This window comes from Hyla sarda, chromosome 3, assembly GCF_029499605.1.
Source record: "Hyla sarda isolate aHylSar1 chromosome 3, aHylSar1.hap1, whole genome shotgun sequence".
NCBI lineage: Eukaryota > Metazoa > Chordata > Amphibia > Anura > Hylidae > Hyla > Hyla sarda.
In genome coordinates, this window is record NC_079191.1 from 50,925,958 (window position 1) to 50,945,405 (window position 19,448).

The 19,448-nt window shown below is 44.6% G+C and overlaps 1 protein-coding gene and 1 non-coding gene across 8 annotated transcripts in view; both read left to right on the forward strand.

Moving 5' to 3' along the window:
• Positions 1 to 19,448, forward strand: part of GREB1 (growth regulating estrogen receptor binding 1) — a 197,317-nt gene that overhangs the window by 26,462 nt on the left and 151,407 nt on the right. The window lies entirely within an intron of this gene.
• Positions 7,415 to 7,606, forward strand: LOC130363352 (U2 spliceosomal RNA). Its single transcript, XR_008891797.1, has one exon. It is a non-coding gene; the product is annotated as a U2 spliceosomal RNA (small nuclear RNA).

The window sequence follows — 19,448 nt, forward strand, 5'->3', positions numbered from 1 at the left end:
GTTTCCTCATGCGAGAAGAGGCCAGTGAGAGCGACTTTTGAGTCTCTTTCCAGATAGAGGAGAAGTCCAGGGTCAATTCATCTACGGCAGGAACTCCAGATGAAGTGGGGATGGGGAGGGGGGGAAGCGGGTGACGGCCGTACACCACAAAGAATGGAGACTTGGCGGATGACTCAGAGTTTTTGAAATTGTACGAGAATTCAGCCCAGGGTAACAGGTCGACCCAACCCAATCATCTTGGTGGGAGGAGACAAAATGTCACAAGTAGTCACCAAGGATCTGGTTCACTCTTTCCACTTGTCCATTGGACTGCGGGTGGTAGGCGGAAGAAAAATTCAATTTAATCTTCAATTGAGTGCAGAGTGCTCTCCAGAATTTTGAGATGAATTGAACGCCTCTATCAGAGACGATATGCGTGGGAAGTCCGTGGAGACGAAAAATTTGCAAAAAGAATTGCTTCGCCAACTGTGGCGCAGAAGGGAGACCAGGAAGCGGGACAAATTGAGCCATTTTGGAGAATCGATTAACGACCACCCACATGACAGTGTTGCCATGGGATACAGGAAGGTTAGTGACGAAGTCCATTGCTATGTGGGACCAAGGCTGTTCGGGCACTGGCAGAGGAAGGTGAAGACCCGCAGGCCTCTGGCGAGGAGTTTTGTCACGTGCACAGACAGTGCAGGACCGTACGAAGTCAGTCACATCTTTTTCAAAGGCAGGCCACCAATAGTGTCTGGCAATCAACTGAATGGATTTTTTGATTCCAGCGTGACCCGCCAAGTGGGAGGAATGACCTCATTTGAGAGTCCGTAGGCGAAGACGTGAAGGGACACAGGTTTTTCCTGTAGGAACTGGCACCAGGGAAGCAGGACCAGCAGAGATCAGACACTCAGGAGGGATGATGTGTTGAGGAGTGGCTTCAGCTTCTGTGGCATCGGTGGAACGTGATAGGGCATCCGCCCTGACATTCTTGTCTGCAGGACGAAAATGGATCTGGAAGTTGAAGCGGGCAAAGAACACAGTGCCACAATGGGAGCCACGATAGTGGAGAAGTGGGGGATGAACTGACGGTAGTAATTGACAAATCCGAGGAAGCGCTGGATAGAACGAAGTCCCAAGGGGCGTGGCCAATCCAAGACCGCGGAGAGCTTGTCGGGGTCCATTTGAAGACCTTGTCCTGAGACCAGGTATCCTAGGAAAGGAAGACAGCTACGTTCAAAGAGGCACTTTTCAATTTTGGCGTAGAGATGGTTAACACGAAGGTGCTGAAGCACTTGACAAACATGGAGGCGGTGTTCCTCTAGGTTGGAGGAGAAGATTAATATGTCATCAAGATAGACCACTACGCAGGTGTACAATAAGTCCCGGAAGATTTCTTTGACAAAGTCTTGAAAGACTGCAGGGGCATTGCAAAGACCAAATGGCATGACGAGGTATTCGAAGTGGCCATCTCCGGTGTTAAAAGCGGTTTTCCACTCGTCTCCTTCACAAATTCTGATGAGGTTATACGCGCCCCTGAGGTCAAGCTTAGTAAAACTCTTTGCTCCGCACAGGCGGTCAAAGAGTTCCGAGATGAGAGGCAGAGGGTAGTGTTTTTTTACAGTGATTTTATTGAGGCCACGGTAGTCAATGCAAGGGCGTAGTGACCCGTCCTTCTTGGCAACAAAGAAGAATCCTGCTCCGGCAGGAGAAGAAGACTTCCTGATGAAACCTTTCTTGAGATTCTCCTGAATGTACTCCGTCATGGCCTTAGTTTCTGGAGCGGAGAGAGGGTAAATCCTGCCACAGGGCAGTGTTGTACCTGGGAGCAGGTCAATAGGACAGTCGTAGGGCCTATGTGGTGGTAAGGCCTCTGCCTGCTTCTTGCAAAAGACGTCAGAAAAGTAATGATAGGCCTTCGGAAGGCCAAGCAATGGAGAAGCGATGGAGACTTGGCTAGTAGGTACTGACTTAAGGCAACATGTGTGGCAGGAAGAGCCCCAGGATTTAATGTCCCCAGTGGACCAGTCGAGGGTAGGAGAGTGACGCTGAAGCCAGGGCAAGCCTAGAAGGATGTCAGAGGTGCAGTTTGGCAGAACAAAAAATTCAATTGTCTCTTGATGGAGAACCCCCACAGTCATGTGCACGGGTTCTGTGCGGTAACGCACGGTGCAATTCAGGTTTTCTCCGTTTACCGAAGAAATGAAGAAGGGCTTAACGAGACGGATAACAGGGATGTTAAATCGGTTGATGAAGGAGGCTTTAATGAAGTTTCCTGCTGAACCTCAGTCCAAGAAGGCCTCTGCAGAGAAGGAGGCTTTAGCGGCTGGAGAAATCCATACTGGAATAGTCAGGCGTGGAGAGGAAGAATTTACACCCAGTGACACCTCTCCCACGTTCACTAGGTGCGAGCATTTCCCTGATGCGGAGGACGAAGAGGACAGTCCTTTAAGAAATGTTCAGAGCTCGCACAGTATAAGCATCTAAGTTCTCGTTCCTCAGGCGAGTCCTCTCTTGCTGGGTCAGGCGAGACCAGTCCACTTGCATGGCCTCCTCAGCGGGAGGCACAGTAACAGGCTGCAAAGGATGCTGGAAGAGAGGAGCCAGGCGTGGGTTTCGCCTGGTGCGAACAAGATCTTTCTCCTGGCGGAGCTCCTGACGTCTTTCAATTAAGCGCATATCAATGCGAGTAGCCAACTGGATGAGTTCAGTCAGGGAGGAGGGTATCTCTCGTGCGGCCAGACAATCCTTAAAGGGGAACTCCGGTGGAATTTTTTTTTGGACAAATCAACTGGTGCCAGAAAGTTAAACAGATTTGTAAATTGGAAAAAATTATATAGGTATGTGCAGCTCACAACTAATACGCACCAAGGTCAAACTGGGCAAGCAACTATACCTTAATTGCTAGAAAAGGGAAAACCAAAAAATATACAATGTAGCCCGGACCTTCTAGGTGAGTAAATGAAAATGGATATACGTGGATCGTGCTTCAATAATAGTCAATATTTATTATAAAATATAAATAAGATTCGGCACTTCTCACAGGGCCCTTGTGAGAAGAACATATATATTTTAAAAGGCAACCTAACAATGTATTTAGGCATATAGTAGTTAAAACTATAATCCTGGCATATAGTAGATAATAAAATAGCAGAGTAAGATCTGTACCAAACAAATATGTTAAAGAGTTGCTCTTCTGGGTATTTAGTTGGTATTCCTCACCGCTTTGCTGGTTGGTGAACAGGACCATATACTGGAGGGCTGGAAGTTCACCTCGTGTTGCCGGCGTCTGACGTCAGCTGTAGTCAGAGCCGGGATGGCTGCACCGGGATGGTTACACCGGAATGGATCTGAACTGCTGATCCGGGTGGGTAGCAGAGTAAGAGCGCTGATAATGGTACAGTTCATAAAAGATAACTGGCCATGAGGTTTGGGCACAGTTCTTCGAGGGTAATACTATGCCAGTAGATGTGCATAAACGACTAGACGCGTTTCAGGGTTGTATAATATAACCCTTTCCTCAGTAGTCATGATAGTTGCCATGAATCATCAGTTGTTTTATATAGGCACAGATCCCACCCCTTAACACATTGATAGATAAAAATAAAAAGCATAAATGGATTCAATGGATCGGTTCACCTAGAGAGCAATACTAGGTATAAAGTGATGTGTGAATTCTGTTGGAAAAGTATAACAATGCGTTTTCCCAAACAAATGTATTTTTTATAATAGAGAGATAATAGAAATAAAGATAAAAATAAAAATAAATCACAGACAACGTGTTGGAAATAAATAGATAAATAAGTAAAAAAGGAATGGAATAAAATAAAATAAAATAGAACAAAAAATTAATAAAAATAAGAATAAATTAAATAAAAATACTAAAATAAAATGAAAATACTAATACTAATAGAAATAAAAATAAAAATTGATATTAATAATGAGATACAGGGAAGGAACTAAAAAAAAATAATGAATAATTAAATAATAAATAAAAATAATAATAAATATAAAATAAAAATAATAATAATAAAAATAAAAAGTAAAAAAACACATGATCAGACTTGAATAACATCGTTGTAGATGAATCTATAGGGGATGAAGTCAGCCGATGGGACAACCCTATTTAAAAATCTTAACCCTTCTAGTACTTATCAGCTGCTGTATACTACAGATATACTACAGAGAAATTTGTGAATTTCTTTTCTGCCTGACAACAGTGCTCTCTGCTGACACCTCTGTCCGTGTCAGGAACTGTCAGGTTAGAAGCAAATCCCCATAGATAACCTCCTGTTCTTGACACTCCTGACACGGACAGAGGTGTCAGTATAGAGCACTGTTGTCAGGCAGAAAATAAATTCACAAATTTCTCTGTAGTATATCTGTAGTATACAGCAGCTGATAAGTACTAGAAGGGTTAAGATTTTTAAATAGAAGTAATTAACAAATCTGTTTAACTTTCTGGCACCAGTTGATTTGTCAAAAAAAAATTCCACCGTAGTTCCCCTTTAATGTGGCTGGATAAACCTTTTTTAAAGGTCGCGCAGAGAGCCTCATTGTTCCAGACCAACTCAGAGGCCAAAGTACGAAATTGTATGGCATATTCGCCCACTGTAGAGTCCCCTTGGACATGGTTCAACAAGGCTGTTTCCGCGGAAGAGGCACGGGCAGGTTCCTCAAAGACACTGCGGACTTCAGAAAAGAAGGACTGGACGGAGGCAGTGGCAGGATCGTTGCGGTCCCAGAGTGGCGTGGCCCAGGCCAAGGCCTTCCCGGATAGTAAACTGACCACGGATGCCACCTTAGACCGTTCTGTGGGGAACTTGTCCGACAACATCTCCAGGTGCAGGGAACATTGGGACAGGAATCCCCGGCACCTCTTAGAGTCTCCGTCAATCTGGAAGAGACAGGCGGAATCTGGGAGCGGCCACTCGCTGCGGAGGAGATGCAGGAACTGGCGGAAGAGATGGTTGAGGCTGAGGAGGCAGAAGCTGTTGAATCATGGCGGTCAACTGCGACAGCTGTTGTCCTTGTTGGGCAATCTGCGGGGACTGCTGGGTGACCACGGAAGTGAGGTCAGCGAGGCTTGGCAGCGGCACTTCAGCGGGATCCATTGCCGGATCTACTGTCAGGATCCGGACTAGCGGCTGGTGAGGACACTGGAGGTGGATCCTCTGTGCCAGAGAGGCGATGGCACGGGTCGTACTGGGGGATAGGTTCTAAGCAGTTACTGGTCTTCACCAAAGCCCGCCGCAAAGCGGGATGGACTTGCTGCCGCAGTAACTACCAGGTCGTGTCCCCCAGTAGCGACTCGACCCCTCTGGCTGCTGAGACAGGCGTGGTACAAAGGACAAGGCAAAGGCAAGGTCAGACGTAGCAGAAGGTCAGGGCAGGCAGCAAGGTTCGTAGTCAGGGGCAACGGCAGAAGGTCAGATACACAGGCTAGGGAATTCACAAAATGCTTTCTCAGGGCACAAGGCAACAAGATCTGGCAGGGACAGGAAGGGGAAGTGGGTTTTTATAGTGTAGGGAGTGATTAGAACTAATTGGGCCAGGCACCAATTAATGGTGCACTAGCCCTTTAAATCTGAGAGACCCGGCACGCGCGCGCCCTAGAGAGCGGGGCCGCGCGCCGGGACTGAGCAGAAGGACGGGGCCGGTGAGTGATACGGGATGCGACCCGCAGGCTGGCACGTCCCGCCACGGGGATCGCATCCCCGCAGAGGGACACAGAGCAGCGCTCCCGGTCAGCGAGTCTGACCGGGGCGCTGCAAGCAGGAGTGTAATGCCGCGCACGCTCCGGGGGAGAAGCGGGACCCGGAGCGCTCGGCGTTACAGTTTACATATTTACATAAATGGAAAAGGGGGGCGATTCAAACTTTTATTTGGGAAGGGGTTAAATCAGTTGTATTACCTTTTTTTTAAACTTATTTTACACAATTTTATAGTTCCCATAGAGGACTATTACATTCAATCTTCAGATTGCATGCACTGTTCAATGCTATGCCATAGCATGGCACTGATCAGTGTAATCTGTGCTCGACTTCTCCAGCCTGCCATGGCTGGCTGGAGCATCAGATCATCGATCGGATAGTGAGGGCCCTCCCGCTGTTCCCTCAACTGATCGGAACCACCGCGGTTGTCCAGACCAGCACCGCTGAGCAGCCGGGAAGAGTTTTTCAACATTTTAACATGATCAACTTTGATCATGGCGTCTAAGGGGTTGATGCTGGGCATCACCCCGATATAACCCGCGTTCAGCTCCTGGGACAAGGGCGTACAGGTATGCCCTTCTTCCTCAAGAGGTTAAGGGGACCAATTATCAGATTTTACCAACGCGTTATATATGGTAAAATCTTCACTCACTATCCCCGGAAGATATTCCTGCCCATAAAGATGGTAAGAATATAAAGTTAGTAAGTCTCACCTGCCAGCCTGTAAGTTGTCCCTGAGTGGGGAGCTATACTTACGTCATTGCTCTGCTCCCTAAGCTCTGTTCCCGTGCTGTCAATCATACTGATGGGCTCTGATTACAGCCGGAGAAGATGGGACTTGGTAAGTATAGCTCCTTGCCCAGGGGACTTCTTAGGTGTCTGGTGGGGAGATTTTTTAACGTCATATCCTCACCATCTCTGTCGGCAGGAACGTCCCCCGGAGATAATGACCCTACCCTTAATGTGAAAATTGACACCAGTAGATAAATAAGATGGGATCAGGTCATTTGAAATAGGTGATAGCCAAAGATAGTCACAAAGCATGCCTACAATATTCTCCCATAGAAGTCAACTGGTTCAGCTCCAGGCTTTTGTTCTATAGTGGCTATTGTCCATGGGGCTTACTGTAAAGCATATCTCTAATTGCTGTTTAAAGCAGATCGGAAATACAGTATATCAGTGTCCTGTTATATACTAAAATGAGATAAAATAAAAAAAATAAAAAAAAGATATATGTTTCTGTATCTGGCTCTTATCAGAAACAAAAAAATATTGCATCCATTTGTATTAAATAAAATGTCACTCCGGTAAAAAATGCATACAAAGTCCAAGTGAAGTATCAATCAATATAAAAAAGACCAAATCATCCTATACAAAATGCCTTATACTGACGACATACTAATGCAGCATACATGCTGACAATTGCTACTGTATATCTAAAGTGCACTACAATAGATGTAGAGGGTAAGCCTCCAATGAAATAATGCAAAAATTGTGACTATCATGCAAAATAAAGATACACGCTCTATAGAGAGAACATAGGAAACAAAAATGTGATGGAGTAAATGAAAAGAGTGGACTCCCTGCAATCCAAACGGGAACCGGACTGCCACTTACATATGCAATAATTTATATGTACCTGGCCTAGTTAGTGACAGGCAAACGTCTGGGGATATCCTTCTGGATTGCTGGATCCTCCACACGTTCCTATTTCCTTCTGGATCGCTTCTCGACCTTTTGGGTAAGATCAAGTGTAGTATCTGTTCTTATCAGTAGTCTAGTCCGAGCCATTGATGTAGGATGGATGCTGCATGGAGGAGACAGGTGTACCAGGGCGTTCGGGGCTGGTTCTGAGGAATCAGCTCAATGCAAAAAACCCAGGTACTCCTGCATGGGCAGGGTACCGACCGTTAATGGCTCTGTGGGCAGATATCTTGGCTAACGCCAAGGGGGATGCCGGGAGCATTTGTGGTCCCTAAGTAGCTTCGATGAAAAGGGACATTGAACCTGGAACCTCGCAGGTACCTTTTGGTCCGGAGGCGTAGGGTAAGGTATGTTGGGGGGCCTCTCTCCTGTTGGAGAAGGGCTTGCTATAGACCACATCCTTTGTGCACGTTTTTGTAGTGTAACACGTTTGCACTTTTTCTTGCTCTTTGGGGGATTCGAGAGCACGTTCCTTGGCTCTTAGAAAAAATAAATTTCCTTCTGGATACACCGATGTGTCACAACATCACACCTACAGTAAGTGGGAAGGGATCCTAGCAAACATTTACCACGGACCACCCCCGTGAGAACATTCGTTAGCTTGCTCAGTTTAATTGGACAATGGAGACAACATTACCAAAGTAATGTAGAGTAAAATAGAACAACTTCCAAGTAAATGTGTCTACATTCACAAATCTGCATAAAACGCACAAATATCTTCTGGACAGTGACTAGTGACAATTTACTACTTGCTCCTGAACTAAAAGTGTATTCCAAATAACTGTACTTCATCTCTAAACTACTACAAAATATTGTTACTGTACTGATATACACCAGGAGTAAAGTTCCAAGTTGGTTTCCATAAACCCTGGCTTTTGAGGTTTCTTTCCCGGGGCCTTGTGTAAGGATTAGAGCTTCATTGAAGTACAGTGATCCCTCAACTTTCAATGGCCTCAACATACAATAGTTTCAACATACAATGGTCTTTTCTGGACCATTGTAACTTGAAACCAGACTCAACATACAATGTACAGACAGTCCAGATCTGAGAAACATGTCAATGGCTGGAAGAACTGACCAATCAGAATGGGCATTTTACTGGTAAAACCCCTGTATTACTGAAGTGCATGCACTGACTGGTGTCTGGTAGCGCCCCCTACAGTACAGGGAGGTATTACATGTTCTGTACTACTCTTTACCTGTACCAGGGTCAGCTGATCCTTTGGAAACCAGGTGAGACGGCTCCATTACTTTTTTAGGACACTGTGTACTGTACAGGACCCTGAAGAAGCTCCTGTCCTCTACATAGACAGTGATTACAGCTCCCAGCAGATCTTTCTTACTTTTATATGTAAGGACTTGCTTTGTCTGTATTAGTTATTTACATATTTTTTGTTTAACCTCATTTTGGTAGCTTCAGAACCAATTACCAGGTTTTCACAGAGTTGTGGTCTCAACATACAATGGTCGTCCTGTAACCAATTAATAGTTGAGGGGTCACTGTACATGATTTTTGGCATAATTTCCAATATGTTAAAGCAGTGCCATCCTACGTAATTCCCGCAGTGCCATCCTGTATGAATTCCAGCAGTGCCATTCCCACCAGAATAATTCTGTATATTTCCCAGCAGTGTCATCTATCCATCAAGATCCACCCGCTGTGTCTTGAAAATCCATATCCCATACTTTGCCGTTAAGGATCCCTGGTGCACGGCGCTGCCTCCTGGTAACACATGGCCAGGTGGTCACTCTATATGTCCTTCTTTTCAATGACAGCTACTTGTCTAAGTCTTTTCTTTCTCCTGGTCGCCTAATGGTGGGAATATCTGTTTGTGCACTTTATGGTCTGTCCACTATTGTGGGAGAGTGATGGGACTGGCGGGGATCTGTCAAAGCCTCCCTGACCTCTGCCTGTAAGGTCTCTGGCTGCCCCTGGGGGTAGCCCTGTCTTGGCCTCCCTCTTTATCCCTCTAACACCTTTCTCCCCTAATGGATTACTACCCCAGCCCCCTCCTCATCCACTCCCCCTTGAAAAACCACTGCATCTTAAGAGAAACAAGAAGTGCTGGTTATAGAGGAGGGGAGTGAGAGGGTCCTGGGGGAGGGGAACAATTCAGCAACAGGAGACTCAGCATCTAGAAGAGAAGTGCAGAGTCTGGTCACCTCCACTGTCTGGATCCTTCTTCTGAGGACTAGGAGACCCCAGAGGTAAGTACATGACAGCGGAAGGGTCTATCATGCAGTCAGCACTATATCAGGTGCTTCCCAGGTCTTGGGATTATGCTGGGACTTCATGTGTCGGAGTCTTAGGTATGTAGAATAGTTTCGCCTGCCTGTGCTGGTAGTAGCCTTCAGGGCTAAGGGGCTACAGACCAGCATGTGCTGGGGAGCGGGCTTCATCTACACATGGGAATAGTATTAGGAAAACTGCAAGGCTGTTTCTAAAAGTGACTTTTCTCTTCTGCATAGTTATATGTAACTTTTTGGGGGGGAATTTATTAACCGGCGTACACCTGTAAAATTGCGTGCTCTGTGTTTTTGTTTTGCACATTAACATGCCATTTTTATCATCTAATTGTGCGCTATTTTTATGGTATCTGCACTACCGTCAGTGTAGTTATATGTGACTTTTGGGGGGGGGGGGGAATTTATTAACTGCCGTACTCCTGTAAAATTGTGTGTGCTGTGTTTTTGTGTGGCGCATTGATGTGCACTGAAGTTATTTACTGGGCTATTTTTATGGTGTCTGCACTAGCGTTGTCGTAGTTATATGTGACTTTTGGGGGGAATTTAATAACTGAAGTACACCAGGAAATTTGAATGCATTGTGTTTTTATTTTGCGCATCGAAGTGCGCCAAAGTTATCATCACATTTTGTGCTATTTTTATGTAGTCTGTGCTAGCGTTATCCTTTTTCATGTTGTTCACTTTCAGGGAGTCCGTGGTTAGCACCTGCACTGGTTGGGGAGCTGAATTAATAACTTGCGCAAAAATAATTTTTTTTTACTCCAGTGACTGGCAGGCATAGGAATGTGTATGAGCTTTTTGCCCTTTTTTTTTCCACTTGCCAAGGACTTCCAGTCAGTTGCTCGAATTTATGAAGTAACGTGCGCAAGGTTTTGCATTGTGCAAAAATGTGCCCTAATGATAATTTACACTCTGGGTGAAAGTAAGTAAGACAGCGCTGACATGAAATGAGTGATTTAGTAGGAGAAAGTGTTTTCCAACTAGAGTGTCTTCAGCTGTTGCAAAACTAAAACTCCCATCATGCCCTGACAGCCAAAGGTGAACAAAGACACCAAGATTTTCTTCTCCTATATCAGTTTTTTCCAACTAGGGTGCCTCCAGCTGTTGCAAAACTACAACTCTCAGAATGCCCAGACATCCAAAGGATAGGGGATAATTGTCTGATCGCAGTAGGTATAACCGCTGGGACCAAAGGATAGGGGATAAGTTGTCCTGTCTGATAGTTCTCCTTTAAAGGGTTGACCTACAGTCATTTCTCACAGAAAAGGATTGCAGTAACACATGTTTTGCCATACACATATTTATTCCCTTTGTGTGTATTGGAAATAAACCAAAAAAGGGAGGAAAAAAAGCAAATTGGACATAATGTCACACCAAACTCCAAAAATGGTCTGGACAAAATGATTGGCACCCTTAACTGAATATTTGGTTGCACACCCTTTGGGGGAAAAAATAGTACTTGGAAGGAGAGGGGTTTAAATATTTTTAAAAACATTCTTACTTTTATTTTTTTAATCCCCATAGACTTATGTCACTCGATTGCTCATACAGATCAAAAAGTCAAGCATTGTTAAGGGGTATAGGGTATAGCCTGTCGCTCGGATATGTTATCACTTGAGGGGTTAACCTATATGAATCCCACCAATTGTGTATCACTAGTACTGCATCCTCTCCATTTTAATAATTGGTGAGGGGTCCAGAGGATGGACCCACACTGATCATGAAGGGATCACATATCCTAGAGACATACAATCCCTTTAAGTCTGAGCCTTAAAGTGAACCACTCAGGAGATTTATTCTGACCCATCTAAGAGTAGTATATGATAGAGGTAGAGAAGCTGTGCTCTATGATATACAGGTTTATATGATGTGGAGCAGAATTCATGAGTAAAAAAAGCAAATCCTGACAGGACTCCTAGGAGAGCCAGTAAGAGTCCTGATTACTCCGCCCCACCCAGTGATTGACAACTGTCCTTCAATCAGTGTGTGTACAGAGTAGGTTGTCAATCACTGGGTGTGGCCGGGGTATTGAGGACACTTACTGGCTCTCCTAGGAGTTATGTCAGAAGCAGTGTACATGTGTATTCTTAAACTGGGTTGAATGGATGGTAAAATTTGACATTCCGGCTGTCTCTTACCTGTCATGATAATAGGCTCATATCTACAATCTAAAATATCTGTGCTGACTATTCCCTAAGGAAACTATGTGTATAAGGGTCATTCACATCAGTGTGTGTGATTATTTTTGTTATTTAACCCCTGTGTTTCTGTCCCCTAACAAGAGGACACAAGATTTTTCTTGTTTTGTATGGTTTCCTATTTCTGGATCAACACTGCCTGGTAATATGTTAAGCGACATAGTTTTTCTTCAGCCTTACTGTTTATGTTACAGTATATCTATTTTTTCTCATTGTTCTTTATAAGTTCTTTGATTTTTTTAGACTCAGTTCACATCATTGTCGAGAATTATTTTTTTCTATCACGTCATAAGCAGAAATTGAAAAGAATTCAAGCTGTTATGGCTCTGCCACACAATGGACACCACCATCACTTGACGGACCCCATTGACCTATACTGGGGTCTGTTGGGCTTCGATGTGATGCCCATTATTGTGACAGGAATAAAATCACTGCATGCTACTATAGTCTTTCCATCATATATGGCTAAATAAGTGACTGAGGTTCCAACACACGTGTGAACACAGATTTAGGTCGGGTTCACACAGAGGAAAAATTGGCAATGTTTTTGATTTTATGACCTGATTTTTGTCCAAAATCAGCAAAAAAGACAGGTGCAAAAATGTTGCCTATTTTGTTGTGATTATGGATGAAAATTAGTGTGTAAAATTAAATGTGTCACCAATTTTTTTGTGATGCCTTACTGTGATTATTTTCAGATATACTGCTCAAAAAAATAAAGGGAACACTAAGATAACACATCCTAGATCTGAATGAATGAACTAATCGTATGAAATTCTTTCGTCTTTACATAGTTGAATGTGCTGACAACAAAATCACACAAAAATGATCAATGGAAATGAAATTTATCAACCCATGGAGGTCTGGATATGTAGTCACGCTCAAAATCAAAGTTGAAAACCACACTACAGGCTGATCCAACTTTGATGTAATGTCCTTAAAACAAGTCAAAATGAGGCTCAGTAGTGTGTGTGGCCTCCACATGCCGGTTTGACCTCCCTACAACACCTGGGCATGCTCCTGAGGGATGTCCTCCCAGACCTGGACTAAAGCATCTGCTAACTCCTGGACAGTCTGTGGTGCAGTGTGGCGTTGGTGGATGGAGCGAGACATGATGTCCCAGATGTGCTCAATCGGATTCAGGTCTGGGGAACGGGCGGGCCAGTCCATAACATCAATGCCTTCCTCTTGCAGGAACTGCTGACACACTCCAGCCACATGAGATCTATCATTGTCTTTCATTAGTAGGAACCCAGGGCCAACCGCACCAGCATATAGTCCCACAAGGGGTCTGAGGATCTCATCTCGGTACCTAATGGCAGTCAGGCTACCTCTGGCAAGCACATGCAGGGCTGTGCGGCCCCCCAAAGAAATGCCACCCCACACCATTACCAGACCGGTCATGCTGGAGGATGTTGCAGGCAGCAGAATGTTCCCGACGGCTTCTCAAGACTCTGTCACATCTGTCACATGTGCTCAGTGTGAGCATGCTTTCATCTGTGAAGAGCACAGGTTGCCAGTGGCAAATTTGCCAATCTTTGTGTTCTCTTGCAAATGCCAAACGTCCTGCACGGTGTATGGCTGTAAGCACAACCCCCACCTGTGGACGTCGGGCCCTCATACCACCCTCATGGAGTCTGTTTCTGACCGTTTGAGTGGACACATGCATATTTGTGGCCTGCTGGAGGTCATTTTGCAGGGCTCTGGCAGTGCTCCTCCTGCTCCTCCTTGCAGATGGATTTAGCGGTTCTGCTGCTGGTTTGTTGCCCTCCTACGGCCTCCTCCACGTCTCCTGATGTACTGGCCTGTCTCCTGGTAGCACCTCTTGCTCTGGACACTACGCTGACAGACACAGCAAACCTTCTTGCCACAGCTTGCATTAATGTGCCATCATGGATGAGCTGCACTACTTGAGCCACTTGTGTGGGTTGTAGACTCCGTCTCATGCTACCACTAGAGTGAAAGCACCGTCAGCATTCAAAAGTGACCAAATGTCAACCAGGAAGCATAGGAACTGAGAAGTGGTCTGTGGTCACCACCTGCAGAACCACTCCTTTATTGGGGGTGTCTTGCTAATTGCCTATAATTTCCACCTGTTGTCTGTTCCATTTGCACAACAGCATGTGAAATTGATTGTCAATCAGTGTTGCTTCCGGAGTGGACAGTGTGATTTCACAGAAGTGTGATTGACTTGGAGTTAAATTGTGTTGTTTAAGTGTTCCCTTTATTTTTTTGAGCAGTGTATTTTCAGCTGTATTTTCTCTAGTAGCTCGAGTTCTATTTTGTTATGTTGAGAACACGTTAGGCTTTGTTCACATTGCCGTCGGATTCCGCTTTCGGAGTTCTGACGGCAATCCGGCCAGAAGAACAGGAGTTTAACAGAGAAAAAAATAGTGCAAGCACTAATTTTTTTCTCAGCAAAATTCCTGTAATATTACCGGTAGTAGCCTTTTGCCGTGACCCTGTAGTAGCCTTTGCCTCCAACCCGTTTTAGGTCCGATAAGCTCAAAAAAAAAAAAAGAGCCGATCGGACCCTTAATGGGTCGGATGCGAACGGCAATGTCAACCTAGGCTTACTGTACAGATATTAGAACTTGCTGTGTATTAGAAGTATAATGGTGACCTAATATGGTGGTTAATACGACCTTACTGTACATAACAAATTTTTTTGAGTGGCACTGTTTTCATACTCTATAATGTATTTATAAAATTTTATATAACCCATAGTGATTGGACATTGACCAAGGGCCCTTTTACACGAGATGATGGGCACAGGATAGCGAGCATTAATATCTCTGATCACATGGCTCCATCAATCGTGCAGCCCATTAGATTCATCACTGTCAGACGCACATCCTCTGTCTACATGTCAACAATGAGTTAAATGTCCGCACAAAAGATTCAATCAGCCGACAAAAGAGCAACGAACTGATCGCTGGCCTTTTTACTCAGTTGTTCCTAGGAATGCTCACTTGACTCTTTCTTGTAAATATGACCTTTTTTGCATATTTTTCCCAGGAAGCATTACTTTAAAGTGTTACTGTCATTTTAGAAAATGTTTGACACGTTAAAACTTTTGATTGGTTGGAGTCTCAAAACCCACTGATCATTAGAATGAGAGCAGAGAGAAGCATGTGGTAGTGCTCTTCACTCCTTGACTTGCCAAGATCTCCATCCTGCTTTATTGGACAGCCCTTATAGACTCTTAAAAAGGCAATTCAGTGAAGCCAGGGAATGCAGAGACCCCCTGTAACCTTTACGTGTAGCAAGCACTGCGCTGCAAAGCAGCTTATCCCCTGCTTTCGCTATTAAAAACATGCACGCTCAGCTGAGACGAGCATGCATGTAAATGGGGGACTGGAAGAGAAAGCTGTTAGCTGAATGAGAGTATGCACACATGTAGATTGCCAGTTCATTATAGAAAATGCAACATACATATAAAATCTAATTAAAAAGGAGGAAATGGACACCAGAAAAAGGGCGGCATACCGGGACTATGATGTTGTGCTAGGCAACAATAGCAATATGTAAAAAATACTATATGGATCTGATAGCAGTATGTGTGGTAACAAACAGTATGCAGGGTTAACTGAAAGTCAGACCAGTATAGAATTAAATAAAGTTCAAATGCAATAACTAAGTATATGGAAAATGCATGATACACAATTATAGCCGCAGTACAGACCACAGCAGCAACAGTAGAGAGCTAGGGGTCCCGGGATGCTGCACTCTCTACTATTGCTGCTGTGGTCTGTACTGCTGCTATAATTGTGTATCATGCATTGTCCATATACCGTATTTTTCACTGTATAAGACGCACTTTTTCTTCCCCAAAACTGTGCGTCTTATACGGCAAATACACACCTATCGGGTCGATCCCTGCAGCCATCAACGGCCTGGACCCGCGGTTAATACAAGACATCACCGATCGCAGTGATGCCCTGTATTAACCCTTCAGACGCGGCGATCAAAGCTGACCGCCGCGTCAGAAGCGAAAGTGACAGTAACCCGGCTGTTCAGTCGGGCTGTTCGGACCCGCCGCAGTGAAATCACGGCGTCCCGAACAGCTTACAAGACACCGGGAGGGACCTTACCTGCCTCCTCGGTGTCTGCTCCGTGCTGGGATCCCCTGCATGGCGGTGCTCTCCTTCGACGTCATCACGTCGTCGCGCACGCCGTCCCGTCATCCAATAGGAGCAGCGTGCGTAGCGACGTGATGACGGCGACGGAGTGCGTGGATCCCGGGGAAGAAGACATCCGGAGCCTCGGGGACAGCAATGGAGCGACATCCAGGGCAGCGGTGACGGGTCCGGAGCGGCGGGGACACGTGAGTATTACCTCCTATCCAGTGGTCTTCAACCTGCGGACCTCCAGATGTTGCAAAACTACAACTCCCAGCATGCCCGGACAGCCAACGGCTGTCCGGGCATGCTGGGAGTTGTAGTTTTGCAACATCTGGAGGTCCGCAGGTTGAAGATCACTGTTGGGTGCAGAATCTTTTTTTTCTAGATTTTGCACCTTTAAAATTGGGTACGTCTTATATGCCAGTGGGTCCTATAGGGCGAAAAATACGGTACTTAGTTATTGCATTTTGCACTTTACTTAAAGGGTTACTCTGCTCTCCAGCGTCCCGAACATTGAGTTCCTGAACACTGTGTGCGGGCTTCCGTGTTCACGCCCACCCCCTCAATGAAAGTCTATGGGAAGGGGGCACGACAGTCGTCACACCAACTCCCATAGACTTGCATTGAGGGGGCGGGTGTGAATACGGAAGCCCGCACACAGCGTTCAGGAACTCAATGTTCCGGACGCTAGGGAGCGGAGTAACCCTTTAATTCTATACTGGTCTGACTTTTAGTTAACCCATTAGTGACTCTGCATACCGCTTGTTACCACACATACTATCAGATCCATATAGTATTGTTTACATATTGCTATTGTTGCCTAGCACAACATCATAGTCCCGGGTATGCCGCCCTTTTCTGGTGTCCATTTCCTCCTTTTTTAATGAGATTTTATATGTATGTTGTACTTTCTATAAAGACGTTGTCATTGTTATACTTTCTCGAGTAGCTCCAGTTATTTTTGGTATATATTTATGCAATAGGAGTCTACATTGGCCAAATGCATTCCTGCACTGGGGGGGTTCCCATTATTGTCACTATTAATATATGGGTGCATTATATGGTAAACTATAAGACACATAGTTACATGTTTATATGATGGGCACACATTAGCGATAGCTTTATGCTTTCCTTCACCCCCATTTAAAAGTGAGCCTTGTACATGCTGCTGTGTTTGGCAGTTCATTATAGATAGATTTATATTTTTATTTTTTTTATAAAATTCCTGTTACAAAAAAAAGTTAAAAAATTATAACATTTTTTTAAAAACACTTAAATTAATGTAACACATTAGTAAATAACATAGACTTTTTGACATCCCTGGAACCCTATCAACGGTACAAAACATTGGAAACTTAATTTATTGTGATCATTAAATTTAAATAAAAAATGGCGCAAATTGACTTTTTTATTACTTGCATTTTTCTTATAGTAAAAGGCAATTTAAACAAAAAGCTTAGGCTAAGTTCTGTTGTCTTCTGTCACATTCTGGGTCCATTTAGCAAATTTTTTTTTATCATCAAACAGCCTAAAAGGGGCCAGAGGACAACTGACTTCACCAGGTCCCGACAGATCCCATTGACTTGAATAGCATCCATCGTAGAGCCGGTAGTTTACCGGAGAAAAAAATTGGTGCATGCACAATTTTTTTCCATTAGACTCTGCTGTTATGACAAAATTTCTGACGGAACTTCAAATAGCAGAGTCCGACAGCAATGTGAACCTAGCCCATCTTATGTGTATGGCAAATTTGGTGCCCTAAAAATACTACAGCTAGTCTAGCAAAAAAAAAAAAAAAAAGAGAAAAGAGACTGTTTTGGCGGTGAATGGGGGAATGCATAGACAAAAAAGTGTTGACCATCCGAAAATAAAAAAAAGGATTAAATGACCATTTTTGTAGCATATAGCAGCCTCTCTCATATAGGGTATTGTTCACTTGATGTTTTTTGTGCAAATATTTAGAATTATTTAAAAATGTTTTAAAATATATTAATAATTGTAAATATATTTTAAAAAAACACGGACACAAAAAGTCACTGGTGTCCTTATGGGTATATAGTATCCAAGAAGGATGAAACAAGTTAAGGCATAAGGGGGCCACTGTGTCTCTTACGCCCCAAGGGCCCACGTAAACCTGGTTGAAAGGACACATTAAACAAGCTATTATTGATGAAGGACGGTGTACATCTGATAGCAGAATAGAGGAGAAGGGAGATTGTCCCTTGTAAAGAGTGAAGTAGGAATGTAGACCTATTGTTCAGTGTGTATTGTGCTCTTGAGAGCTCTTATCCCTTTTATTAGTAAATTACCTGTGCTTACATGGGGCACTCCATATCCTATAGGTATCGCCACCATCGTTAGATTTGGTAGAATCGCGTTTCACATAGAAAATTTACAACAGAGATGCGGACATCTACTGCAGAAACATGGAAGGTTCTGAAAATCTACTACAATAACTTTAGACCGCTAGGTGGCTTATAAAGTACTCCAATGGTAGAGTGCCATGATGCATGCTGCTCCATTAAACTCTATGGGATACATGAAGATAACTGATAGCTGTAATGCATGTTGGGTACTGTGCTTAGCTTCCTCCTCTAGGTCCATGCAGCATGCATGTCCTACCACCACTCCGCTCAGCCTTCAAAGACATAGAACCCTCTATTGTCCCATTGGTTAGACTCATATAAGACACATCCCTTTTACTGTGCGTTTTGTGAGCAAACACCTTTAAGCCCTTAAGGACACAGCCCATTTTCACCTTAAGGACCAGAGCGTTTTTTACACATCTGACCACTGTCACTTTAAGCATTAATAACTCTGGAATGCTTTTACTTTTCATTCTGATTCCGAGATAGTTTTTTCGTGACATATTCTACTTTATATATACAGTGGTCCCTCAACATATGATGGTAATTCGTTCCAAACGACCCATCGTTTGTCGAATCCATCGTATGTTGAGGGATCCGTGCAATGTAAAGTATAGGAAGCTGTACTCACCTGTCCCCGTCGCTCCGGACCAGGTCCTTACCGCTCCCGATGCTGTCCCAGGGGCTCCCGATGCTGTCCTGCTGCTCTGGTGTCTTCTTCGCGATCCTCCGGCTTCTTCCGCATCTTCTGCAGGGTCCGGGCCTCGCTTTCTGGTGACGTTATTACGCTGCTGCGCCGGTGCGGCGTGCGTAGTGACATAATAACGACGCCGGAAAGTGAGGCACGGACCCTGGAGAAGATGTGCAAGACACCGGAGGATCGCGAAGTGGACTCGGAGCAGCGGGAATAGGTAAGCGAACCTGCCAGGGATGCTTAAACTGCTATCCGACAGCAGCTTAAGCATTTTGCGCTGTCGGATAGCAGTTAATGCGATGGCCCCGACATATAAAAGCATCGTATGTCGATGCTGACATCGACATGCGATGGCCTCTGAGAGGCCATCGTATGTCGATTTTATCATATGTCTGGGCCATCGTAGGTCGGGGGGTTACTGT